The sequence below is a fragment of the Somniosus microcephalus genome, chromosome 10 (assembly GCF_052327205.1).
Source record: "Somniosus microcephalus isolate GS21.2 chromosome 10, FLI_Smic_1.0, whole genome shotgun sequence".
Classification (NCBI taxonomy): Eukaryota; Metazoa; Chordata; class Chondrichthyes; order Squaliformes; family Somniosidae; genus Somniosus; species Somniosus microcephalus.
Genome location: NC_140996.1, coordinates 87227954 through 87252748, shown reverse-complemented (window position 1 = coordinate 87252748; position 24795 = coordinate 87227954).

Genomic DNA, 24795 nt, shown 5'->3' with positions numbered 1-24795 from the left:
CAGGTCAGGACGGCCTCCCCTGGTCTGTCGCTGCTGTCTTCTGTTATGCGCCAGCTTGGCCTGCAAGAGAAAGGACCGCCTCTAAGTACAGTGTCAAGCCCTGATCTTGCCCGCACTGCCTCCCATGTTCGATTAGCCCTGACAGTGTCAAGCCCTGATCTTGCCCGCACTGCCTCCCATGGTCGAATAGCCCTGACAGTGTCTAAAGTCCTGATTGCGCAAGTGCTTTTCATGACAGTCCCATAGCTGCTGGATGAGGGCTGGCCATTAGGGCTTTCAGACCTGTTTGGCCATAAAGTGAGGTGCACATGCAGGGATGAGGAGGATACTGGAAAGGGTACTCACCCTGACAACCCGAGTGAGGTCGTTGAATTTTTTCTGGCACTGGGTTGGTGTCCTGCCAACCACGCTGTTGGACGTGACCCTGTTTGCCACATCCCTCCATGCTTTCCGATATTCGGTGGGCAGCGGCCTCCTGCCACCCTCAGGGAAGAGGATATGGCGCCTGCGGTCCACTGCGCCAACCAGAAGCCTCAGGTCACCCTCGCCGAAGCGCTGCGCTCTCTCCCTGGCCTTCTCCATTCTCCTGGGCGTGGAGCTGTTCCAGAAGCAGTGTTCAGGCCTTGCCTTAGGGCTGCAGTGTGCAGGGCGTGGCAGCCAAGCAATTCCACCCTCCCCCTTTAAGTGCTGACTGGCGCCTGACTGTCTGGCCTCAATGAGCAACTCGCCGCACCTGCGCTGCGCCCGCCTTTGGTGTTTGCGTCCCGGATCGCCGGCTTAGCGCCTAATGATAGTCGTGCATCGCCTGCTTCAGCGCAGCAGCAACCTCTTGGGGCGATGCAACTGAATATCGGCGAAGGTGGCGCTAAGTTGTGCCGGGCGCAAAAGTTAGCAAACGCGGCTATACTGAATTTCTAGGCCTATGTGTGCCACCTCCCATGACTTTAATGGATGAAAAAATGTGAGGGTGGGGTGGCTCTTGAATTTTTGAAATGTGCCCACTATGAGTGAAACCTTAAACCAGGAATGCTGAAGATAGAGATTTACCCCAAGATATGAACGTGGGTGAAAAATGATAATTTTTCAATTGAATTTGTGAGAAAATGTGTTAACAGTATGTAAAGCCTAAATCTAAGATGATCTATCGATGTAAAAAAAATCTGTTAGTTTAGCATCACAGCAGAGTTACCTTATTATTTCACGAACAGCTAGGTTCCATCAAAATATGCTTGCAGCTGGAGGGGCAAAATAGTGAGAATGGTAATAATGACTTTATTCAGGCAACGAAGGTCTAATTATGACATGTAATAAATCACCAGTGAGTAATTTCTCTCAAAATGTGAAGTCAATCCTGGTGGTGATTCAGCCTTTTTTTTGTTATAACTCGCTTTTCTTTCCAGCTATGGCTTGTTTTCACTGCTGTTTCTCATTCCTGCAATCCAGGCATTCTGGAATTGTTTAGTTAAGCTCATTATTTAGACATCACAGGGAAAAAAAACAAGGAAATGTAATAAAAGGGCTGACTCTGTCACTTGGGGTTAGGGTCCCCATTACTGGCAAAACAACTCCTTGATTGGTTAAAAAAAAATAAAACCTTTTAACTGCTGAAACAGTTTCTCTATACTGGTACACTGAATCACAAAATGTGTTTGAATGGCTTTAGGAATGGACTCCTGCATTAACTAGGACAGACGTCTTGTCATTTCAGATAGCATGCATTCTGAATGTGAAATGTTTTGTTATAGCCAGACCTGTGCAGCCCAAACAGACATGTCTGTTCACATTAGAACACAATCTACCATATGATCCATAAAGAGCAAATAGAGGATACACAAAATGGTAAAGCTAAAATGAGCTGTGCAGCTTATTCCGATGGTCTTCCTCGTGAATTGAATATATTAACTATCCTACTATTCCCCACTGTACGTGTGAAACTGCCTTTAGTCTTCTCGGTTACATCTGTCTATTAATATTATAAAAACAGCACATGAAGTGTGCATTTTATGTCCATCACACTTCTCTGTCACACCTAAATTGTCACACTCTGTCGCATTTCAAAGTAAAGTATAAGGATCCAGGATATTGGCAGCTTTCAAATTAACATCTGCATGAAGACAGTGTTTATTTAGCAGCAACTAAAGTTTGTGCCCTTAAAGGGACACAGATTTCTACTTTAGCAGGATTGTGTTTCACATGGTATAATGTTCCTGTTCTCATGAAACAGTAGACTGCAGAGCGGGCCCTGGCATTGTGAGGGAATTGCTACTTGGCCCTCTGCCTATCCCTTATGAGGCCAGAGGTATAAGAGTGGTCATCAGAGGTTACAATTCCCCAGTCGTACAGTCAGCGGGGGAACAGGATGATATCAACAATACCAGGCCACTAACTGGGGTAAGTGGGCCCTACTGGGCGATCCAGGTCAGGAACTTGGACTGGGCCCTCAAAATTACTTACTAGCTAAATAATTTTTCAAATTTAAATGCTGCCCCCTTATAAAGGGGGACACAATTTTTCACTTTCTGTGAGTGCAACGACCTCCCCACCCCTCCCACCCAGACTGGGCATAGAGCAACAGATTTTCCAGCCTCCTGAAGCAGGCGTGTGGCTGAGGAGCACCATTGAGGCATGATGGGAGAATTTTAACCCACTCTGCCCAACCAGAATGCGGTGAGAGCTCAGTTAAAGTAAATTTGCAAATAATTTACTGTTCCCGCTCGATTCTCACTTGCCACCATCTTAAATGGGCCCTTTTTTTAGGCAGCTGAGGTACCTGCCTAACTGAGGCTGGAGCCTCAATTAAGTCCCTATGATGTCCCTAGGGCTTTGATGGTATTTCAACAGGCGACTGAGTAGGGTGCCTGCTCAGTAAAACCTGGCACGGAAGAAGAGAAGGCCCTCAATGGTTATTATTTTGTTAATGGTGAGAGACTAGGAGCTGTGGAGGAGCAAAGGGATTTAGTTTTCCATGTACACAAATCACTTAAAGCTAGTTCACAGGTACAAAAATTAATCAAATAGGCTAATGGAATGTTGGCTGTTACTTCAAGGAGATTGAAATTCAAAGGTAAGGAAGTGATGCTTCAATTGTACAGAGCCTTGGTCAGATCCCATCTGGAGTATTGCATTAAGTATTGGGCACCGAACCTCAGGAAAGATATATTAACCTTGGAAGGGTTCAAGCGCAAATTCACCAGAATGATACTGGGGCTTAAAGGATTAAATTATGAGGACAGATTGCATAAACTTGACTTGAATTTCCTTGAGTTTAGAAGGTTGATGGGTAATATAACTGAAGCACTTAAAATAATAAAGAGATTCCATAGCTTAAATACAGAGAAACTAATTCTTCTGGTGGGGGAATCCAGAACAAGGGGCCATAATCTTAAAATTAGAGCTAGGTCATTTAGGAGTAAAATCAGGAAGCAGAAGGGACAGAGTGTTTACAAATAAGAGTGCAACAGAAAATGGGGCCAAAACAAGGAGAAACAGTAAAAAGACAAAGTTAAAAACTCTATATCTGAATGCACGCAGCATTTGTAACAAGATAGATAAGTAAAGGGAGGTGGGGTGGCTTTGTTGGTAAAGGATGGGATCAGTGCAGTGTTGAGAAGTGTTATTGGCTCAGAAGATCAAGATGTAAAATCGGTTTGGGTGGAGATAAAAGATAATAAGGGGAAAATGTTTCTGGTGGGCGTAATCTACAGGCCCCCGAACAGTAGCAATACTGTTGGACAGAGTATAAATCAACAAATAATGGAGGCCTGTAAAAAAGTTACGGTAATACTCATGGGTGATTTTAATTTCCATATTGATTGGACAAATCAAATTGGCCATGGTAGGCTTGAGGACGAGCTCATAGAGTGTATCCGGGATGGTTTCCTAGAACAGTATGTAATGGAACCAACCAGGGAGCAGGCTAACTTGGATCTGGTACTGTGTAATGAGACAGAATTAATAAATTATCTCATAGTAAAGGATCCTCTAGGAAAGAGTGATCATAGCATGGTTGAATTTCAAATTCAGTTGGAGGATGAGAAAGTTGTATCTCAAACCAGTGTCCTGATCTTAAACAAATGAATTTACAATGGCATGAGGGCAGAACTGGCTAAAGTGAATTGGAAAAATAAATTAAAGTGTAAGACTGTTGAAATGCAGTGGCGGACATTTAAGGAGATACTTCATAACTCTCAACAAAAATATGTTCCAGTGAGAAAGAAAGATTTTAAGAGAAGGGAGCACCATCTGTGGCTAAGGAAGTAAAGGATGGTATCAAATTGAAAATGAAGGTATACAATGTTGCCAAGATTGGTAGGAGACCAGAGGATTGGGAAATTTTAAAAAAACCAGCAAAGGATGACTAAAAAAATAATAAAGTGAGAGAAGATGAATTATGAGAGTAAACTAGCAAGAAATATTAAAACAGATAGTAAGAGCTTCTATAGGTATATAAAAAGGAAGAGAGTAGCTAAAGTAAACGTTGGTCCCTTAGAGGATGAGACTGGGGAATTAATAATGGGGAACGGGGAAATGGCAGAGACACTGAACAAATATTTTGTATCTGCCTTCACTGTGGAAGATACTAATAGCATCCCAATAATGGATAATCAAGGGGCCACAGGGAGGGGGGAACTAAAGACAATCACTATCACTAAGGAAATAGTACTTGGTAAAATAATGGGACTAAAAGACGACAAGTCCCCTGGACCAGATGGCCTGCATCCCAGGGTCTTAACAGAAGTGGCTGCAGAGATAGTGGATGCATTGGTTGCAATATAGCAAAATTCCCTGGACTCTGGAGAGGTCCCAGTGGATTGGAAAACTGCAAATGTAACACCCCTAGTTAAGAAAGGAGGGAGACAGAAAGCAGGAAACTATAGACCAGTTAGCCTAACATCTGTCGTTGGGAAAATGCTGGAGTCCTTCATAAAGGAAGCACTAGCAGGGCATTTGGAAAATCATAATGCAGTCAAACAGAGTCAGCATGGTTTTATGAAAGGGAATCATGTTTAATAAATTTGTTGGAGTTCTTCGAGAATGTAACGAGTAGGGTGGACAAAGGTGAGTACCTCTCCGTTCTTGGCCCGCAGTGGGGAAGGGCCTTGGGTGCTTGGGCCGTAGATGGTCTTGACTGCGCTAAAGAATCCACTCACGTCGTGGTTGTCGGCTAGCTGCTGGATCTCCTGCGCTTTCTCCACCCACCATCTGTTCTTTAGGTTGCGAGTTTTTTGTTGGACCTCGGCCTTCAAGCTTCTGTAGAGCTGCTTTCTTGCTCTCGAGTTCTGTTGCTGTTGCCAGGTCAGAAATGCCTTGCGCTTGCGGCTTATTAGCTCCTGGATCTCCTGGTCATTCTCGTCGAACCAGTCTTGGTGTTTCCTGGTTGAGTGACAGAGCGTCTCTTCACAGGTGCTGATTATGGAGGCCTTGAGTGCAGACCAGACGCTGTGGGCACTGTGGCCTAGAAATTGGGTTTTGGCTTAGCCAGGGCTCTAGCGCCGGAAATTAGTGCCGGCGCTAAGTCCCCTGCGCGTGCCAAAAATTCAGTGGCGCCGCGCCCAAACGGCTGCCGGCGCTACTGAAGGGTCTTAGCGCCTGGAAAAGGGCGCTAACTGCCGTTTCGCGCCGCAATTCCGGCGCTGCAGCACCCGATGCGGTGCGGCAGGCTGGGGAAGTGCAGGCCTCCTCCTTCTGTTAAGGAGGAGCTGCCTGCACCCGGCCGCGGCCCGCGCAAATCTGCTTAAAAATGAGCCCGGCACCTCGGACAAGTGCCGGGCTTGCATCTGTTCCGGGGGGGGGGGGGGGGAGAGAAGTCCGGGGAGGGAGCTGCGGGCAGGCGGCCGGCGGGAAAGCGGCCAGCCGCCGCGGGGCCTTTAATGCGCCGGCGCTAACTGCAGTAAGGCACCTCTGACAAAACGCTGGTTGCGGCTGCCACGGGCGAGGCGGCCGCAACTCAATTTCGGAGTTCGGGCGGGTTACCACGGCAACCGGGACGCTGCGCACACCGATGACGTCATCGGTGCCGGCGCAGCGCTACCGGAGCAACGCCGATTTAGGGCCCCAGGGAATTTCACTACTGGCCATAACTCCGGCGCAAGGCCCTCTAGCGCCTCAAATGAGGCGCTAAGGCTACTGAATTTTCAGCCGTCTGTGTCTCTGCATCACTGGGAGTTGTCAAGTTGTTTGTGAGGCGCAGGCTGAATAGGGCTTTCTTAGCGGGGTCTTTGAGTGCTCCAGCATTAATTTTCCTGCGGCATTATTTCTGTTGCCACCGCTGTTTTGGTGCTACATTGATGGAGATGACAGAGCGGATTAGGCGGTGGTCGGTCCAGCAGTCATCAGCTCCTGTCATGGCGCGGGTGATGCGGACATCCTTGCGGTCCCTCACTCGGATGACGACGTAGTCCAGCAGATGCCAGTGCTTGGAACAAGGATGCTGCCATGAATCCTTGTACTTGTCTCTCTGATGGAACAAGGTGTTGGTTATGATGAGGCCATGTTCTAAGCATTTCGACAGGAGGAGGGTACCGTTGGAGTTGGCTTTCCCTAACCCCTCTCTGCCGATCACACCTCTCCAGAGGGCTGTGTCCTTTCCAACTCTGGCGTTGAACTCACCAAGGAGGATCAGCTTGTCGCCCGTTGGGACTCGGGACAGGGAATGTTCGAGGCTGGAGCAGAATTCCTCTTTGGTCTCGTCTGTGGCTTCCAGTGTTGGGGCGTACGCACTGATGACCGTAGCGCACTGGTTTCGGGCTAGGGTGAGTCGAAGCGTCATGAGGTGCTCGTTTATACCACTAGGGGAGTCTCTGAGATGCCCGACCAGTTCATATTTTATGGCAAAGCCTACCCCATTGAGGCGGCGTTCTTCTTCGGGTTTGCCTTTCCAGAAGAAGGTGTAACCACCGCCTTGCTCCTTGAGCTGGCCTTCCCCTGCCTGCCGGGTCTCACTTAGGGCGGTGATGTCAATGTCGAAGCGTCTGAGCTCCCGAGCAACGATAGCAGTACGGCATTCCGGTCTGTCACTGTTGGGGTAGTCCATGAGTGTCCTGACATTCCAGGTCCCGAACTTCATTTTAAAGGGTGGAAGATGCCTGTGCGTGAATTCTTTTAATGTGGGGTGGCCGTTGCACACCAGCTACCACACGGGCTTGACAGAGCAAGGTCTTGGTCCAATGGCAAGGGGGTCCAAGACGATTGGAGACCAGGCTCTGCTACAACGGCCTAGCACACACACACAAACATACTGCTACTGTCCTCCTCCCACCTTCCCACAGAAACTGTTCAACCTCCATCGCCTCCAGTCCAGATCCAAGGTCGTCCCATCCTCTGTTGTCGAATTGCAGTATGCAGTTACTGCTTGCGTCTGCGCTCACTCGGAGGCCGAACTCCAAACCATCGTAAACACCTTCACCGAAGCAGACGAGAGCATGGGCCTTACACTAAACATCCGTAAGACAAAGGTCCTCTACCAACCTGCCCCCGCCACACAGTGCTGCCCCCCGATTATCAAAATCCACGACAAGGCCTTGGACAACGTGGACCACTTTCCATACCTCGGGAGCCTACTGTCAACAAGGGCAGACGTCGATGATGAAGTCCAACACCGCCTTCAGTGTGCCAGTGCAGCCTTCGGTCGCCTGAGGAAGAGAGTGTTTGAAGACCAGGACTTCAAACCCAGCACTAAGCTCATGGTCTACAGGGCAGCAGTGATACCTGCCCTGCTGTATGCCTCAGAAACATGGACCATGTACAGCAGGCACCTCAGAGCACTGGAGAGGTACCACCAACGCTGCCTCTGCAAGATCCTGCAAATCCATTGGCAGGATAGGCGCACCAACATCAGTGTTCTTGCTCAGGCCAACATCCCCAGCATCGAAGCTCTGACCACGCTCAATCAGCTCCAATGAACGGGTCACATTGTCCGCATGCCTGATACGAGACTCCCTAAACAAGCGCGCTACTCGAAGCTCTGGCATGGCAAAAGAGCCCCAGGTGGGCAGAGGAAACACTTCAAGGACACCCTCAAAGCCTCCTTGAAAAAGTGTAACATCCCCACCGACACCTGGGAATCCCTGGCCCAAGGCCGCACAAAGTGGAGAAGCATCCGGAAAGGCGCCGAACACCTCGAGACTCTTTGTCGGGAGCAAGCGGAAGCCAAGCGCAGGCAGCGCAAGGAGCGCACGTCAACCCAAGCACCCCACCCACCCGCCCCTTCAACCACCATCTGCTCCACCTGTGACAGAGACTGTAGGTCCCGCATTGGACTCATCAGTCACCTGAGAACTCATTTTTAATGTAGAAGCAAGTCATCCTCGGTTCCGAGGGACTGCCTAAGAGAAGAAGGACAAAGGTGAGCCAGTGGATGTGGTGTATTTGGATTTCCAGAAGGCATTCGATAAGGTGCCACATAAATGGTTACTGCATAGGATAAGAGCTCACGGAGTTGGGGGTAATATATTAGCATGGATAGAGAATTGGCTAACTAACAGAAAGCAGAGAGTGGGGAAAAATGGGTCATTTTCCGGTTGGCAAACAGTAACTAGTGGGGTACCACAGGGATCGGTGCTGGGGCCTCAACTATTTACAATCTGCATTAATGACTTTGATGAAGGGACCGAGTGTAAGGTAGTCAAGTTTGCGGATGATACAAAGATGGGTGGGGAAGCAAGTTGTGCAGCGGACTCAAAGAATCTGCAAAGGGATATAAACAGGCTAGGTGAGTGGGAAAACATTTGGCAGATGGAGTATAATGTGGGAAAGTGCGAGGTTATCCACTTTGGCAGGAAAAATAAAAAAGCAAACTATTATTTAAATGGAGAGATATTACAAAATGCTACAATTCAGAGGGACCTGGGGGTCCTTGTGCATGCAACACAAAACGTTAGCATGTAGGTACAGCAAGTAATCAAAAAGGCAAATGGAATGTTGGCCTTTAGTTCAAGGGGGTTGGAATATAAAAGCAGGGAAGTCCTGCTGCAACTGTAAAGGGTATTGTGAGACCACACCTGGAGTACTGCGTACAGTTTTGATCTCCTTATTTAAGGAAGGATATACTTGCATTGGAGGCAGTTCAGAGATGATTCACTAGGTTAATTCCAGAGATGAGGGGGTTGACTTATGAGGAAAGGTTGAGCAGGTTGGGCCTATACTCATTGGAATTTAGAAGGCTGAGAGGTGATCTTATTGAAAAATATAAGATACGGAGGGGGCTCGACAAAGTAGATGCAGAGAGGATGTTTCCCCTCGTGGGGAAATCTAGAACTCGAGGGCATAGTTTCAGAATAAAGGGTCGCCCTTTTAGAACAGATGAGGAGGAATTTCTTCTCTCAGAGGGTCGTAAATCTGTGGAATTCTCTGTCCCAGAGAGCCGTGGAGACTGGGTCATTAAATACATTTAAGGTGGAGATAGACAAATTTTTGCAAGATAAGGGAGTGAAGGGCTATGGGGAGCGGGCGGGGAAGTGGCTTTGAGCCCAAGATCAGCCATGATCTTCTTGAATGGCGGGGCAGGCTTGAGGGGCCAAGTGGCCTATTCCTGCTCCTATTTCTTATGTTGTTATGTTCTTAAAATCCCCCCCTGAGCTAAATAGGGAACATCTCCCCGAGTCAGCCATGGGGTTCCCAGAGTGATTGCTGAGACTGTAGTCCCCTTGGATTTTGGCCCAGTAGATTTAGTGTGCACTTTCCATCCTTTAGACTTCAGTGGGTAGATTTTCCACCCGAGCGGACTTCGGCCGTTTTGCTGGCCATCCACCCAGTAGTTCCACCGTGAGGCCCGTTCCATTTTGACGGCCGGGCTTCATTAGCATCGGAATGGCGGGCTGTGGCCAGAGCTGACACCCTGGGATAACAGACCGGCTCCGGTTCCAGCCCCACTGCAATATCAGGCGTTGCGAGTAGCCTGTAGGAATCAAGAAAATAGGTAATATGTGGGGTGTGGAGTCTGGATCTGTAGGTTGTATCCCAAACGGCAGCGGCCTAGGTTCGTGTTGTGGAGCCTGAAGGAACACTCCTGCTCTTCCCCACACCACAAAAACTAAAGAGGAACTTACCTTTGTCTGGGTGCACAGTGCACACTCCGTCCAGTTCAGTCCAAAATTGGCATTCGGGGTCCTATGTATGTCATATGACCCCAACTAACATTTTAAATGGGCCTCCCGCCTGACTCAGGGCCGCTTCGGCCAATCAGCAATCAATGCAGTGGTGACAAAGGGGCAGTAGGACCTTGTCCATCATCTTTGGGGCGCTGCTGTCCTGCTTCAGCTGAGGGGGAGGCTTGAACATTCAGCCTCAGACGTCCGGCACAATTCAGGTGTTTAATTTCTGTGTGACAGTTACCAAATTCATCCCACTTCAATTTGTTTGCATTTGGGAAGCCAGCAGACATATAGAGGTATGCTTCCCTATCATGCTGGTATCACTGGTCAGTAGCACCAGTAAAGAAGTTTTTGACCCTGCTGAATAGTATTACTGTCACCTCTTTCAGGGCCACTGGTTGTGTTGTGTGCATGTTTATTTGTGTTTGGAGGTCTTCATCCTAAAGATGGTCCTGCTCTGTTATAGCCACCCTTTTTAGCCACAACCTCGTAAGACATTGATGCTCCCTTATTCCCAGGAAGTTTTGCCTGGGATGATAGACCCAATACATTACCAACACTCCCTCACTATATGCCACCTTATGTACAAGCAGCCTTTTCCTGCTCTTGGCCATCCGCTTCACCCAACTGCACCACAAGTGTAGCACTGAAGCCAACGCCCACTTTTGCTCCAGTCTGCAGAAGATCTGTCAATATATCCAAGGAACCTGTAGCCTCTGCTGGAACAGAGGTTTGAAATGGCAGTTAGGAACAAACACAGCGAGAGCCTTGGAAAATGCGTTGCTTGATTTAAACACCAATTATGCCAGCAACAAGGCTCAAATATTTCTTCAGCACTCCAGTGCTGACAAACCACTTCCTCTCGACTGTAAGTTAACAGTGTGCAAGTAACAGGGATTAAATATGGGATGTTCTGCAGTTCCAAAATTACAAGTGTTCAACACATGAATAGTACAGGCATTCATTGTAACAGCAACAATTTCCAGAGTTGTTTTAAAAGCAACGCTTTGAAGTGGAAATGTTTCATTAAAGAGCATTTTATTTTTCTTTACGGGGGTAAATGGCTACAAAACTGATGCTCCTCTGGAAGTTGGACTGATGTCAAGTAAATTTACTTTGTTAAAAAAATTTAGCATTGCAATTTACCAAATCAATCAACCCACAAAGTATCCTAGGGCAGTATGCTTGACTCATTGGTTATGGTATCATCCCAAATGCGTCATTAAAGAATAGATTCTGTTCCAAAGTGCTTGAGTATCTTGTCACAAGTTTTCCCACCGTATTGACAGCTGTTGATTTGGCAGCAGCTCCCTTGTGTGCCTTAAGGCACAACAACAAATATGGCTGTTTCATCACTTAAAATATTAGCCCTGGTAAAGAAAGACTTGCATTTATAATGCACTTTAACATATCTCTCATAAATGACTCACACGCTGTGAGGTACTGTGAAACTGATGTAATTGTTGTTATGTAGAACTCACAGCAACAAAAGTGGTTGTTTCATCAGTTTAAAAAGAAAGTTCTTGCTAAAGATAACGGCCTAGAAATTTGGGGCTGAGCACCATCCATTACCTCCAGATTCAGGTAAAAAAATGTCGGCCGCTGCTCTTCAGCCCACTGGTGACGGGACCTGCGTAGGCCACCATTTTCAGATGGCCGGCAGCACTGCCGATGTCAGTGCTCGCCAAAATTATGTAGATGATGCAGGTCATGGCGTCAGTGAATGTGCAATACTCACATGATGCCCGATCTGCGAGTTTCGACTTTGCCGTTCAACTTACTGGCATGCCTTAAGTGCGATGAGCTGAGCAAACATTGATGAGCAGGAAGAAGGTTCCAGCAGTGTTATTCAAAGGGATCATCAGCAACAACTTGCAGCTGACATGTTTCTGCAGTTTGACTGGCTCTGTGGAACTTTCTGCAACTCCAGCAGCTTTATTAACCTCTTTCAAGGTTCTAAGGTAACAGGGAGTGTTGTTGTAAGTGGAGAATGCCTTCATTCTTATTTAAAGGCTTCTAGTCACAACACTTGCTCACCCTCATTGGGACTCTACTGGCAGTTCCCCTCGCGCTCGAGAATCTTCGGCAGAGGGAGTGAAGGCAACAAAGAAAAGGAGAAGATGCGCACAGAGGGAGGAGGAGGAAGGCTCTCAACAGTAGGCCTTACCCACTTAGGGTCTTCCGACAGCACTTTCTTTTTGCAACTTAAGTGAGGAGCAGTGTATTCGGAGGCTCCGCTTCGCCAAGGAGGTGGTCACAGAACTCTACCACCTCCTGCAACCAGACCTGCAGCCTGAGAGCAGGGCGAACATGACTCTCCCAGTGATAGTCAAGGTCACCGCAGCCCTCCATTTCTTTGCCAGTGGATCCTTCCAGTCTGCAGCAGGAGACATAGCTAACATCTCACAGTTCGCCATTCATTGCTGAGTCCGGGAGGTAAGTGAGGCTCTTGACACCAGTAGAAGGGGTTACGTTGTCTTCTCTCTGAGCAGAGAGAAGCAGGACAAGCATGCATGTAGCTTTGCCAAGATAGTGGGCATCCCCATGGTGCAGGGCGCCTTCGACTGCACCCACGTGGCTTTTTGGGTGCAATATAACAATCCTGAGATTTTTTGTAACCGCAAAGGCTACCACTCACTCAATGTGCAGTTGGTGTGCAACCATACACAGCACATCATAATGGTCAATGCCCGCTATCCTGGCAGCAGTCATGATGCCTTCATCCTGCGTCAGCAATCTTCCAGCCACCACATCAAACTCAAGGGTGGCTGCTCGGAGACAAGGGCTATCCACTCTGCACCTGGCTCATTACTCCTCTCTACAACCCCACCACTCGTCCCAAGCACTCATATAAAGAGAGCCATGCATCCACCAAGAACATTATTGAGCAGACCATCGGGCTACTAAAGCAACAGTTCCACTGCCGTGACCACTCGGGAGGAGCCCTTCAGTACACGCCGGAGCGGGTGTCCCATTTTGTGGTGATCTGCTGCTTGCTTTAAAACATGGCCATCATGAGGGCACAGCCCTTGCCACCAGGGCTTGTGCAACCAACTCAAGAGGAGAATGAGGGAGAGGAGGAAGATCAGGAGGAAGTGGAAGAGGAGATAGAGCAAGAGGAAGAGGATGAGGAGGCAGGGAGGAGGCAGGCAGCCAATCCCCCTTCCAGATGGGTTTTCCGTGAATGCCTCATCAGATTCCAATTCCAATAACTGAAACCCCAAATCCCCATTGCTCACCACATCTCCGTTATACCAACCTTCTGTCATGGAATATCACAGCGTCCTCCTGGGTACAAAGCTGAAATCAGGTCCACCAAAAAAGTTACCAAAAATGATTAATACATTTATCCAAAATCACTTCACTCATATTTACACTTATGATATGAACTAATCACCCTTGTGCAATCCCTTAGTGCCTGTCGTTCGGGTGCCCTTTCTTGTCCTAGTGATCCGATGAAGTACTCCCCCAATGGCTGTAGCATGGCTGGAGGAAGGCTGCTGAGTTTTCATGGGGGAGACTTCAGATGGCCTTGCAGGACGACCTCGAGCAGCTCTGGCCTGAGAAGGCCCGGCTGTAGATTCCAGCAGCTTGGCATGGGCAGCAGCAGTCTGAGCTGGCTGGCAGGCAGTGGCAAGGGCAACAGCGTAGTGGCAGTGGTGGGAACAGGAATGCTGTAATCCTGAGAGAGGACACCAGGGTCCTGCTCAATTGACCCACTGTGACTTCCCTAGCGTGGCGCCTCAGCATTCCTAGCAAACTGTTGGAGCACAGATTTCCAGGCAGCTGTGACACCCTGCAAGTCCCAGTCGACACTGGTAAACCCAGCCACGATGGCAACAGTCTGAGCTTGGGTGAAATCAAGCTCAGATTGCATGAGAGCGATCTGCATTTCCGCTGCAGCACGAAGATGTTGGGTCACTTCTGCCTGTGCTGCAATGGCAGCCGCGACATCGCCCATCACACCCACCATCATGTCTGGGTCGACGCGATCTCTTCAGGAGTCTTCCATCATTTCCAGCCTGGAAATTCTGGGCTCCAAACTCTGCGCAGAGCCCTGTGCAAGGACCCCTCCATGCTCCTTGACATTGCCAAGAGGCTCTCTGGCAGGCTTGATATTGCATCCAGCAATTTTGTGTGCATGCCCATCACCATTCTTCTGAAGGCCACCCCATCGAGGTCCTCATCTGAGTTCTGTGCAGCAGAACTCACACGAAAACCTGCCCTCTGGGGAGGTGGTCCATGAGCTACCCTATCCCCCTGGCCTTGCTGCAGCCCACTCGAGCCCGGTGCCTCACCCTGTGCAGATTCTGCTTCTACACCAGCCTGTAAACTATGCGCAGTACCATTTTCTGAGCTGATGTCTGCAAGTGACAGATGCAGTGATGCTGTGTCTTCTTCTTCTTCTTCTTCTCCCCCCTCGCTCTCATACATTGCCGGAGGTGGGGGTAGGCTGCTTGAGTGCTTGTCCTTGATTATCTGAAAGCAGAAAGGCACAAGATTCGGGTTATGGTGAGGGGAATGGGGGGAAACTAGATATCCATGCATACAGCATATGAAGCTTGAAAGTGAGAAGAGATTGTGGGATGAGGGGGAAGTGGGACGTGAGAAGCAGGACCAGGCATACCATTGTTGTCCCCACAGTCGCTATGATTTACCTCCCAATGATGCGCAGCGCCTTCTGCTTCAGCTGGCTGAGATCGTGGATGGCAGCCTGCCACATCCCCCCACCCCATTCTGTCTGCCGCTGCTCCCTCTGCTTATGCACGACCTTGGTCTGCAAGAGAAAGGGAAGTGTGAGTGAATGTGGTGTAATGTGTTTGGGTGATGTGCCTGTCATAGTTTAACAGTGCGTGCAAGGTGTGAGATGTGGGTGAGAGTGTTGCAGCAGTGATAAGGTTGTGAGGGTGAAGTGAAGCTCTGATTGTGAGGTGTGAGTGGTGATAGGCAGAGATTGTTGGTAACTGAGTAATGGGGGTGTGGTGTATTGAGCAGTGTGTGAGACTTGTGGTGCAGATGGTGAGGTATGGCATTTGGTGAAGCCTTCATTCACCTTGACCTGCTATGTGAGGTCATTAAACTTCTTTCGGCACTGGATTGGCGACATTGGGACCACATTGCTGGCTGTGACATGGGCAGCTATCTCCTGCCAGAGTCTTCGCGAGGTTTGTGGCGATGGCTTCCTGCCAGTGTGTGAGAAGAGGACAGCCCACCTCCTCTCCATGGCCACAACCAGTGCCTCAAGACTCACATCGGAGAATTTGCGGGCTCTGTCCCTTTGCTGACGCTCTGTCATGGGTTTGCACTACCGTATTCTTTCAGCTGCAGTTGTGAGTGGCTTAACAATGAGGTGCTGTAACATCAATGCATCTCCCCTTTAAGCACACAATTAGACTGGACCCGATATTGGCCCACCTGTTGAGCGGTAAGCCAATGCGCTGCAGTTATAGCACTGAAATCAAGACTATAATCATTTCAATAAGGACTGAGCACAAATGTTGCATGCTACCTAGACCATTTTGATGTGGCACAACTTAACATCGTTGGGCCTTAACATTGGCCGTTTTGTGGCAATAACCAATTTCTAGGCCTATGTTCTCTGTTATGCATCATTGTGTGTGGACATATTGGCCTAGAAATTCAGTTGGCGCCGCGCCAGGGCTTTAGCGCCGGAAATTTAGCGCCGGCGCTAAGTCCCCCTGCGCGCGCCAAAAATTCAGTAGCGCCGCGCCCAAACGGCTGCCGGCGCTACAGGAGGGTGTCAGCACCTCGAAATGGGCGCTGACTGCCGCATTGCGGCGCAATTCCGGCGCTGCGGCACCCGATGCGGTGCGGCAGGCTGGGGAAGTGCAGGCCTCCTCCTTCAGTTAAGGAGGAGCTGCCTGCACCCGCCCGCTGGCCGTTGAAATCTTGAAAAAAATGAGCCCGGCACCTTGGAGAAGTGCCGGGCTCGCAGGCCAGACGCATCTGTTCCGCGGGGGGGGGTGGAGGAGTCCGGGGAGGTAGGTGCGGGCAGGCGGCCGGCCGCCGCGCGACCTTAATGCGCCGGCGCTAACTCGCGTAGGACTCTGCTGAAACATCGTTAGTTGCGGCTGCCACGGGCGAGGCGGCCGCAACTCAATTTCGGCGTTGGGGCCCGTCACCACGGCAACCGGGACGCTGCGCACACCGATGACGTCATCGGTGCCGGCGCAGCGCAACCGGTCTAACGCCGATGGCAGGGCCCCACTGAATTTACAAACCGGCCATAACTCTGGCGCTAGGCCCTCTAGCGCCTCAAATGGGGCGCTAACCCGACTGAATTTTCAGCCCATTCAATTAAATATGGTGCAAAACATGTTGGGGTCGATTTTAACTCAGCTGTGAGGTGGGCTTTGAGGCGTGTGGGGGGTTAAAATTGCAAAAACTGGGGGTCGGGGCCCCCCCCTGCCTGGTTCCCGACCCCGAGCCATTTTAACCCAGGCGTGTCTGATGGTCCCGAATCAGTCCCGCCTCCAACAGGCGGGACTGGTCTTTAAGGCCCTTAATCAGCAATAATTGGCCTTTATAATCCCATTTTAACAGGCCCTTGCATTTTTAACCCTTTTCCCACGTAAAAGACGCCTGGTGGGGATCACGCCTGTGAAACCTGGCGTGAGCACTATTGGCTTGCTGACTATCAGCTGCAGGTCAACCATTAAAGAGGAGATTTGACCAGTCATCATTTGCAGGTGGCAGGACTTTGTTGTTTCAGGCCTGGGGCAACTGTTACCAGGCTTAACCACACCTGTGGAAGGTTGGAGCCTCACACACATCTCCAGTGTGACCTCCTGGGAAACGCCGCTCGCCACCTTCACTCAGCGCTTCCTCAACGGAGGCATATACCAGAAGCATTGGAGCCATTTATTTCCTTCCCTTCTGGGCATTAGATGAGCTCGAACACCAGCCGTGGCACCAGCAGAACCAGGAACAACAGCAGCAGCAACAGGAGCGCCAGGTTGCTGCTCACCCACTTGAAGCTGCACAGGCCAGAAGGGGCCAGTGCTTGGAAGTGGCTTGAGAGCACATTGCTGCACATCAGGGGGCCATGGGGACCCATATCTGCACTGGCAGTCCTACTCAGAATGACTTCCATGAAGGTCTGGTTTCTCTGTTCAATAGATGCCCATCGCTCCTCAAGAGATGTCATTCTATTATGAACACTTACCATGTTTTCCATACCCTGGCGACTTATCTCCTCCATGGAGGTTGCCATCCTTTCCATGGTGATGCGTTCATGCACCAATGACTCCACAAAGGCTCTGCTCATGTTCGCTATGGACTCCTCCATTCGCTCCACACTCACATCGACAAAACCTGCCAGAGACTCCTGCATCTGTTCCTGGAGTTCCAGCCCCGCTGATCTTATCGATGGACCCAGAGGCAGAGGGTCGACATGCAGCTGAGCCGAGCAGGCAGAGTCCTGCGCCCTCCTACTATGACTCTCCACTGCTGTCCCTGTCTCCACAATCTGCTGATGCTCACTTGTGAGCTGTGATACACGAGGTGACAACACTACTCTATGTCCCGAAGGTCCCACCGAGGTTTGAGTGTCTGCGCTGGTGCTGGGTGCGCTGAATTCTGCTGATGACGCTGCGCCCTCAGAGGTTGCAGTTTCCTCTGAGGAGTCGGGAAGCTCAGGCTCTTTCTCCTGGATAGTGGGGACGGGGGCTCTCGATGGTCCTGTGGGGGAGTGAAGGAAAGAGTTAGAGATGTGAGGTCAAGGTTACATGCACATTGCATATTGCAGGTGATCATAAGTCCATCTGTTATAGCTTCAGAATGATTATCAGCGACTCACGCAATGTCAATGAGAGAGATGGAAAACAATTCTGTCACCAGCTTGCTGTGATGCACACGTCTGTCCGTCCCCCACTTGCGCCTCATCCTCCAGTCCTACGATCTCCAGGACTGCCTCCTCTCAGGGGGTGAAGTGGGCTACTGATGGTGGCCCTCCTCCTGTCCTCGCTTGCTCTCTTTTATTGTGAGCTCTCTTTTCCTGCAATGAGGGAGACAAGTGGAGTTTGAGTGAGAATGAAGGAGTGAGTGTAGAGAATCCATAACATAGATGCTTAGAAGGCGACAAAGATGGAGGTGGCAAGACCAAGGACCCTCCCTGTGTGTTGTCAGTTGTTTTCATAGCATCAGAGTGATAGGGAGTGTGAGGGCTGCATAGTTGAATAGTTAGGTGAATGTGAGCATAGAGAGAGAGGGAATGGGTAAGGGTGCATGGATGTCAGTGTCAAGTGGGATGTGGAGGAAGAGATTGCTAAAGCTGAGTGCTGGTGAGGAGAGGCAATGGAGATCAGATTGAGAGTGATGGGAATTTCATACTCACTTTTCCAGCATGCTGAAGGTCATGAAATCTCTTCCTGCACTGTATCCAGGTTCTGCAGGTAGCCGATAAGGAGTCGCCCTCCTCTGCCACTTGCAACCACATAGCCTTTGTCTGCTGGGGAGGCATCTTCCTCCCTGATGAAGGGAAGAGCACCTCCTTGTAAACTCTTACTCCCTCCGCTAAAGCCTGCAGGGCAACATCATCAAAACGGGGTGCAGACCTCGGTCTTTCTCTTGCCATTCTGCTTCCAGCTCAGTGTATCAGCAAATGCCAAAAGGTTGGCAGCCTGCAGAAGAAGCAAGGCTTGTTGCAGACCCTAAATGCAGCAGCAATAATGACGTCATATTATGCAACTTTTTGACTGGAAATACTCATTGGCCAAGGGTTCCCACACGTTGGCAATCAATTGGCCAATTGAGTTAAAATTGCATCAATCTCACACACCCATTTAGATTTGTGTGGGAAACACCAAATTCGGGGAACCTGACAATTCCCCGCACCTGACTTAAAATCGACCCCGTTATATCTGAATAACCTGGTACATGTCACAAGTTCTACACTTTCTCCCAAAATCCCAAAGGCCTAAAAATTGGGCCACTTACCGCCACCCGTTTGCTGTCCTGGCAAAAATTGGCAGCCGCCACTCTAGTGCCCTTCACTGGCACGGGACTCGGTGGCCTCCATTTTGGTGAGGGCCTTAGCACTGCTGCTAGCAGCACAGACTCTGGAGATTAAAACAAAGAGAGAGTGACATCAGTCAGCGTGCAATGCTGACTAAACGTCAGCTCTGCAAACTTTGATCTTAGCACTGAGTTCAGCGCTGGGACTTGAGCTCACTCTGAAAACCAAGCATTCGGCAGACTGACAGAGATGCTCTCAGCACCTCTTAAAGGGTTACACAAATATTTCAAATAAGTTTGCATTTAAACTTTTGGACTGGATTTTTATTTATTTATTGAAGTAGTGGCTTGGTGCAATGGGTGGTAAAAGTTTTTTAAGTGTACAGGGAGTGCTGCTGGATGCTTGCACGGTCATGGATGGTAAAGAATGGATTCTGAGAAGAAAATGCTGCAAATACTCAACAGGTCAGGCAGCATCCGTGGAGAGAGAAACAGAGTTCATGGACTCAATTTTAATAGTCGAGGAGGCGGGTTTGGAGGTGGGTCTGTAGCGAAAATTTAAAAAATGGCTTCAGACACCCAACCCACCTTCATCCCATCCCCACCAGATTTTCGTGAGTGTCTGTTCAGCCGTTCCCAAACTGACCCGACTGGAACCGGTGGTACAGGTAGTTAAGGCAGTTAACAGCCTGTTAACTGCATTGCTAAGCCTATTTTGATAGTAGTTTCCCATTTTCATGCTTCTGGTTCTTGTTTCCCAACTTGCCAGAAACAGGCCAGGTTCAAGGAGACGAGTTGCTGGAGGACATAATATGTGTTCATTGGTGGAGCAAATTTAAAAGCGTTCCTGAAACATGGCTGACATTCAAATGCAACAACTTTGCTGTTGTAGGTATGGGATAACATTTTACACATCTACTGACCTTGTGACTGTTTAAGCTGACACCCATCTACAGTGTGACCTGAATGGAATAATTTCAGGCCACTTCGACTGTGCGCTTGCAAGCTTGTTGCTGCAAATGAAATCTATAGCAAGGGAATTGTCCTCCTAATCGGAGGAGTAGCAGCTGCATGGCTCAGCACAGAACTTCCTGGGATGAGGAGTAGGAGGAGAAGGAGGGGCACCTTGCAGCCCTGTTGTAACCAATGCAGCATCCCTCCAGTTCACTGCTGCCCATCAACCAGGGTATGCACACTACCATGCCACATTAGCATAAGCTTACTCTTCAACCATAGGTGGCTACCATATGGCTCTGTAATTGTAGATGACATTTGTCCAACGTCATACAGCATCTCTGCTATACCCTGTTATTTCCTGTCACTTTCCCCATCAGCATTACAAAAGCAAGTTGCCCTGAGCCCTCAATGCGCATTTGTAATTTCCCAGAACACATAGGCTACACAATCAACTGTTTGCCATAATTTTTCTTTACCACATGACAAAAGGATCACCAACCAAGAACAGTCAGAAAAAAAACACCCACGTGAGTCCCCTTGTGACTATATGTGCTTAGTCTTTCTCTTACACGTGCTTCCATGTGGTGCTACCCCTGTGGCATCAGCAGAACTAGAGGCACTTTGCTGACTAGGATGATGTGCCTGCTTACATGCCTTTGGCAGGCGTCTTCCGGGTTTGGGAGCCTGGGAGGGCTCTTCAACAGTCTATTCTTCCTGCAGCTGTGCAGAGGCTGAAATGGCCATCTCAGTTGGCTCTGCGAACTGAGTCTCTGACCGTGGGCTCCTCAGTGGCATGGTTATGTGAGCGCTTGGAGAAGATCCTACACTTCCTTCTGTCCTGCCAACCACATCCCTCTCATGGGTCAGCCGCACCTCAGTGCTGGCAAGTGGCTGGATAGCACCTTGCTGCACATCAGGGGAGCCATGAGGACCCATATCTGCACTGGCAGTCCTCATCAAAAGGATGCCCATGAAGCTCTGGTCTCTCTGCGCAATAGCTGCCCATCGCTCCTCCAGAGATGACATTCTATTTTGAACAGTCACCATGTTTTCCTAACTCTGGCGACTTATTTCCTCCATGGCGGTAGCCAGCCTTTCCATAGAGGTTGCCATCCTACCCTTGGAGGTTGCCATCCTATCTATGGTGGTGCGTTCATGTGCCATTGCCTCTACCACAGCAGTGCTGATGTTTCAGATGGACTCCTCCATTCTCTGCACACTCGCAGTAACCCTGGAGGCAAACCCTTCCAGAGACTCCTGCATTTGTTCCTGTATTTCCCGAACTGCTCTTTTTCTGGATAGCACCGGAGGCACAGGGTCAACATGCAGCTCAGCAGAGCTAGGAGATTGCTGCGACCTCTGCCGAGGACTCTCCACTGCTGTCGCTGTCTCCACCAGCTGCTGAAGCTCAATTGTGCGCTGTGATAGACCAGGTGGCAACACTACTCTAACTCGCGAGGGACCCACCGAGGTGAGCATTGCTGTGCTGGTGCCGGCTGCACTGATTCCTGGTGACGCTGCTACCTCAGAAGCTTCAGGTTCCTCTGAGGAGTTGTCCGGCTCTTCGTCCTGGATTGTGGGGAGAGGGGCACTCGATGGTCCTGTGGGAGAGTAAAGACATGAATTAGACATCTGATATTGATGTAGCAGACACATCCTTTTACGCAGAAGATCAAATCAAATCAAATCAAATCAACTTTTATTGTCATTGTTAGTGCACAAGTGCAGTACAACGAAATGTAGGCTTGCGGCTCCCGAGAGTGTACATTTAGATTAAGACATTTAAACATTCAACATACATTTGGCTTGTAATACATTAACATAAACATAACCATAATAAAGTGCATTGGCAGATGTGCAGGCTTTAGAGTTTATTTGTGGAGTTCAGTAGGATGACAGCCCTGGGAAAGAAGCTGTTCCTAAATCTGGTCGTACGGGTGCGAATGCATCTGTAGCGTCTCCCAGATGGCAGGAGGGCGAACAGACTGTGGCTGGGGTGGGTAGGGTCTTTGATGATGGACCGTGACCTCCGTAAACAGCGTTTCTGGTATATGTGCTCTATGGTCGGTAGCCGGGTGCCGGTAATGCGTTGGGCAGTTTTGACTACCCGCTGCAGGGCTTTCCGGTCAGAGTAGCTACAGCTGCCATACCATACTGTGATACAGTTCGTCAGGATGCTCTCTATTGTGCAGCGGTAAAAGTTAGAGAGGATTAGGGGTGACAGGTTACATCCCTTCAGCCTCCTTAGGAAATATAGGCGCTGCTGGGCCTTCTTCACCAGAGAGGAGGTATTGAGGGACCAGGAGAGGTCTTCCGTGATGTGGACTCCGAGGAACTTAAAGCTGCCCACCCTTTCCACCACAGCCCCATTGATGTGGATGGGGGTATGACTTCCGCCTTTAGACTTCCTGAAGTCCACAATGATTTCTTTGGTTTTCTTGATGTTAAGGGCCAGGTTGTTATCGGCGCACCACTTCACGAGATGCTGGACCTCCTCCCTGTAGGCTGACTCATCGTTGTTGGTGATCTGGCCTACTACCATGGTATCATCCGCAAACTTGATGATGGTGTTGGAACCATGAACAGCCACACAGTCGTGGGTGAAGAGGGAGTAGAGGAGGGGGCTCAGCACACATCCTTGTGGGGCCCCCATGTTCAGGGTCGGGGGGGGAGGTGTGGTTACCTAATTTGACAACGCGATTCTCTATGAACATCATATGCCACTGCAATCAATCACTAAATGTCATTGAGAGGGATGAAATTCTAATATATCACCAGCTTCCTCTAGTGTGCCCGTCTCTCCATCGCCCACTTCCAGATCCTCGCCACCTCCAACAATTTTGTGTGCAGCCTCCTCAGCACTTGTCAAGGTTGCTAGGGTTGCTGTGCCTCCTCCAGTCAGTGCTCTCTCCCCTCTTATTGTGGGCTATCTTTTCCTGCAAGGAGGGACACAAGCGGAGTTTCAACCACAGTGATGGAGTGAGTGTGAAGAATCCCTACCACAGAAGCTTTGAGGGAGATGAAGATGGAGTGAGGTGCCAAGAGGAAGCTAGCTCCCTGTGCGTTGTTAGTTGTTGTCACTGCATAACAGTGAGAGCGAGTCTAAGAGGTGCATAGGCAGGATGCTGAAGTGATTCAGTACAGAGACAGAGGTGGATAGGTAAGGGAGCAAGGGAAGCAAGGGTATATGGAGGAGCAGGTTTACAACGCAGAGTGCTGGCGATGAGAAGAGAAGGGAAGCAGATTGAAGGTAAATGTGATGGGAAACTCACTTTTGATGTTCGCAGAAGATCATTAAAGCGTTTCCTATACTAGATCCAGGAGCGTGAATAAATGGACCTTGCGCTGACCTCCTGAGCAATGCGCAGCCAGGCTGTCTTGGTCTGTTGAGGAGGCTTCCTCCGGCCAGCCGGAGGGAAGAGAATCTCCCTGCGCCCTCTGACAGCATCCACAAGAACATAAAGGGACTCATCATTAAATCGAGGAGCTGCCTTGCCTCTGGAAGAAGTCATTGTGGTTGGAGCAATATCACTGAGTATCAGAATGCAGAAGAGAAAGGCTGAGGCTGAATGGGAGCTTTAAAACCATCTGCTGTGATAATGTCATCAGAGACGGCCAGCCGACCCGATCGCACTCATTAGACTGGCCAGCGCGCCCCAATGAACTCAACAAGCTGATTTCATTAAAATCGGACATCAGCAGCTGATCCCACCAGATTTGGCTCCGGAACCCACCCACCATGCAATCTGACTCCAACCCGCCTCGGGAATTAAAATCGAGCCCGGGGCCCATCTCAGGTTGAGGTGCTGCCCGACCTGCTGAGTATTTCCAGCATTTTCTGCTTTTATTTCAGATTTACAGAATCCACTCACAGAAGGAAGAGGAAGATGCAGAAGAGGAAGAAGCAGAAGAAAAAGTTGCAGAAGAAGAAGACGTAGAAGAGGAAGATGCAGAAGGAAGGATGCAACCCAGACAGACACTTTCTGGCTGGGATATCCAGGATAGAATCATCCGCCTGCCGTACCAGTGACCACAACCCCAATTCCCCTTGCAACATTTGTCCCACACCATACCTGCCCCTCTGTTACTGACCATCACAGTGTCCTCTTGGCCACAATGCTGAAAAAAACCCATCACAAAGCAAACTTTCTAATCCAACTTTATACATCTATCCATCCAATATGACATCAAGAAATCAACTCATCACCCTTATGCGTCCCCTTAGTGACTGCCTATCCTACTGATGTCACGCAGTGCTTGCTCAGTGGCTGCAGCATGGCTGGTGGAAGGCTGCTGACTTTGTGTGGGACACAACGAATGGCCTTGCCAGTTGATCATGAGGAGCTGGTGGCTGGGTGTGTGAAACTGAGTAACAGTGTTTCTTCTTCTCCTTCTTCATCGTCTTCACTCTCCTCCCTCTTCTTGGTCACCCATTGGTTGGACAGGCTGCATTTCTTGGGTGTGTGAAATGAGGAAGGCACAGGGGTGGAGTTGTGGTGAGGGGAGGGCGGGAAAGCAAGAGTTGTATGCAAGAAGGAGGATAACGTATGAGGATACGAGCATCTTGTATCCTTTCAGCCCGCCACTGGCCAAGGGCTCAGCTATGCCACTACCAAGGATGGTCTGCACCATATCCTCAGGGGGTGAGGTGAAGCTAGGAATGGGAGATGTGCCTCATGTTTAGTACAGATTGTTGATAGTTAATTGATTGGGGGTGGGGGAGCAGAGTCGTGCATTGAGCAGTATGTGAGGCTCCTGGGGCAGATGGTAG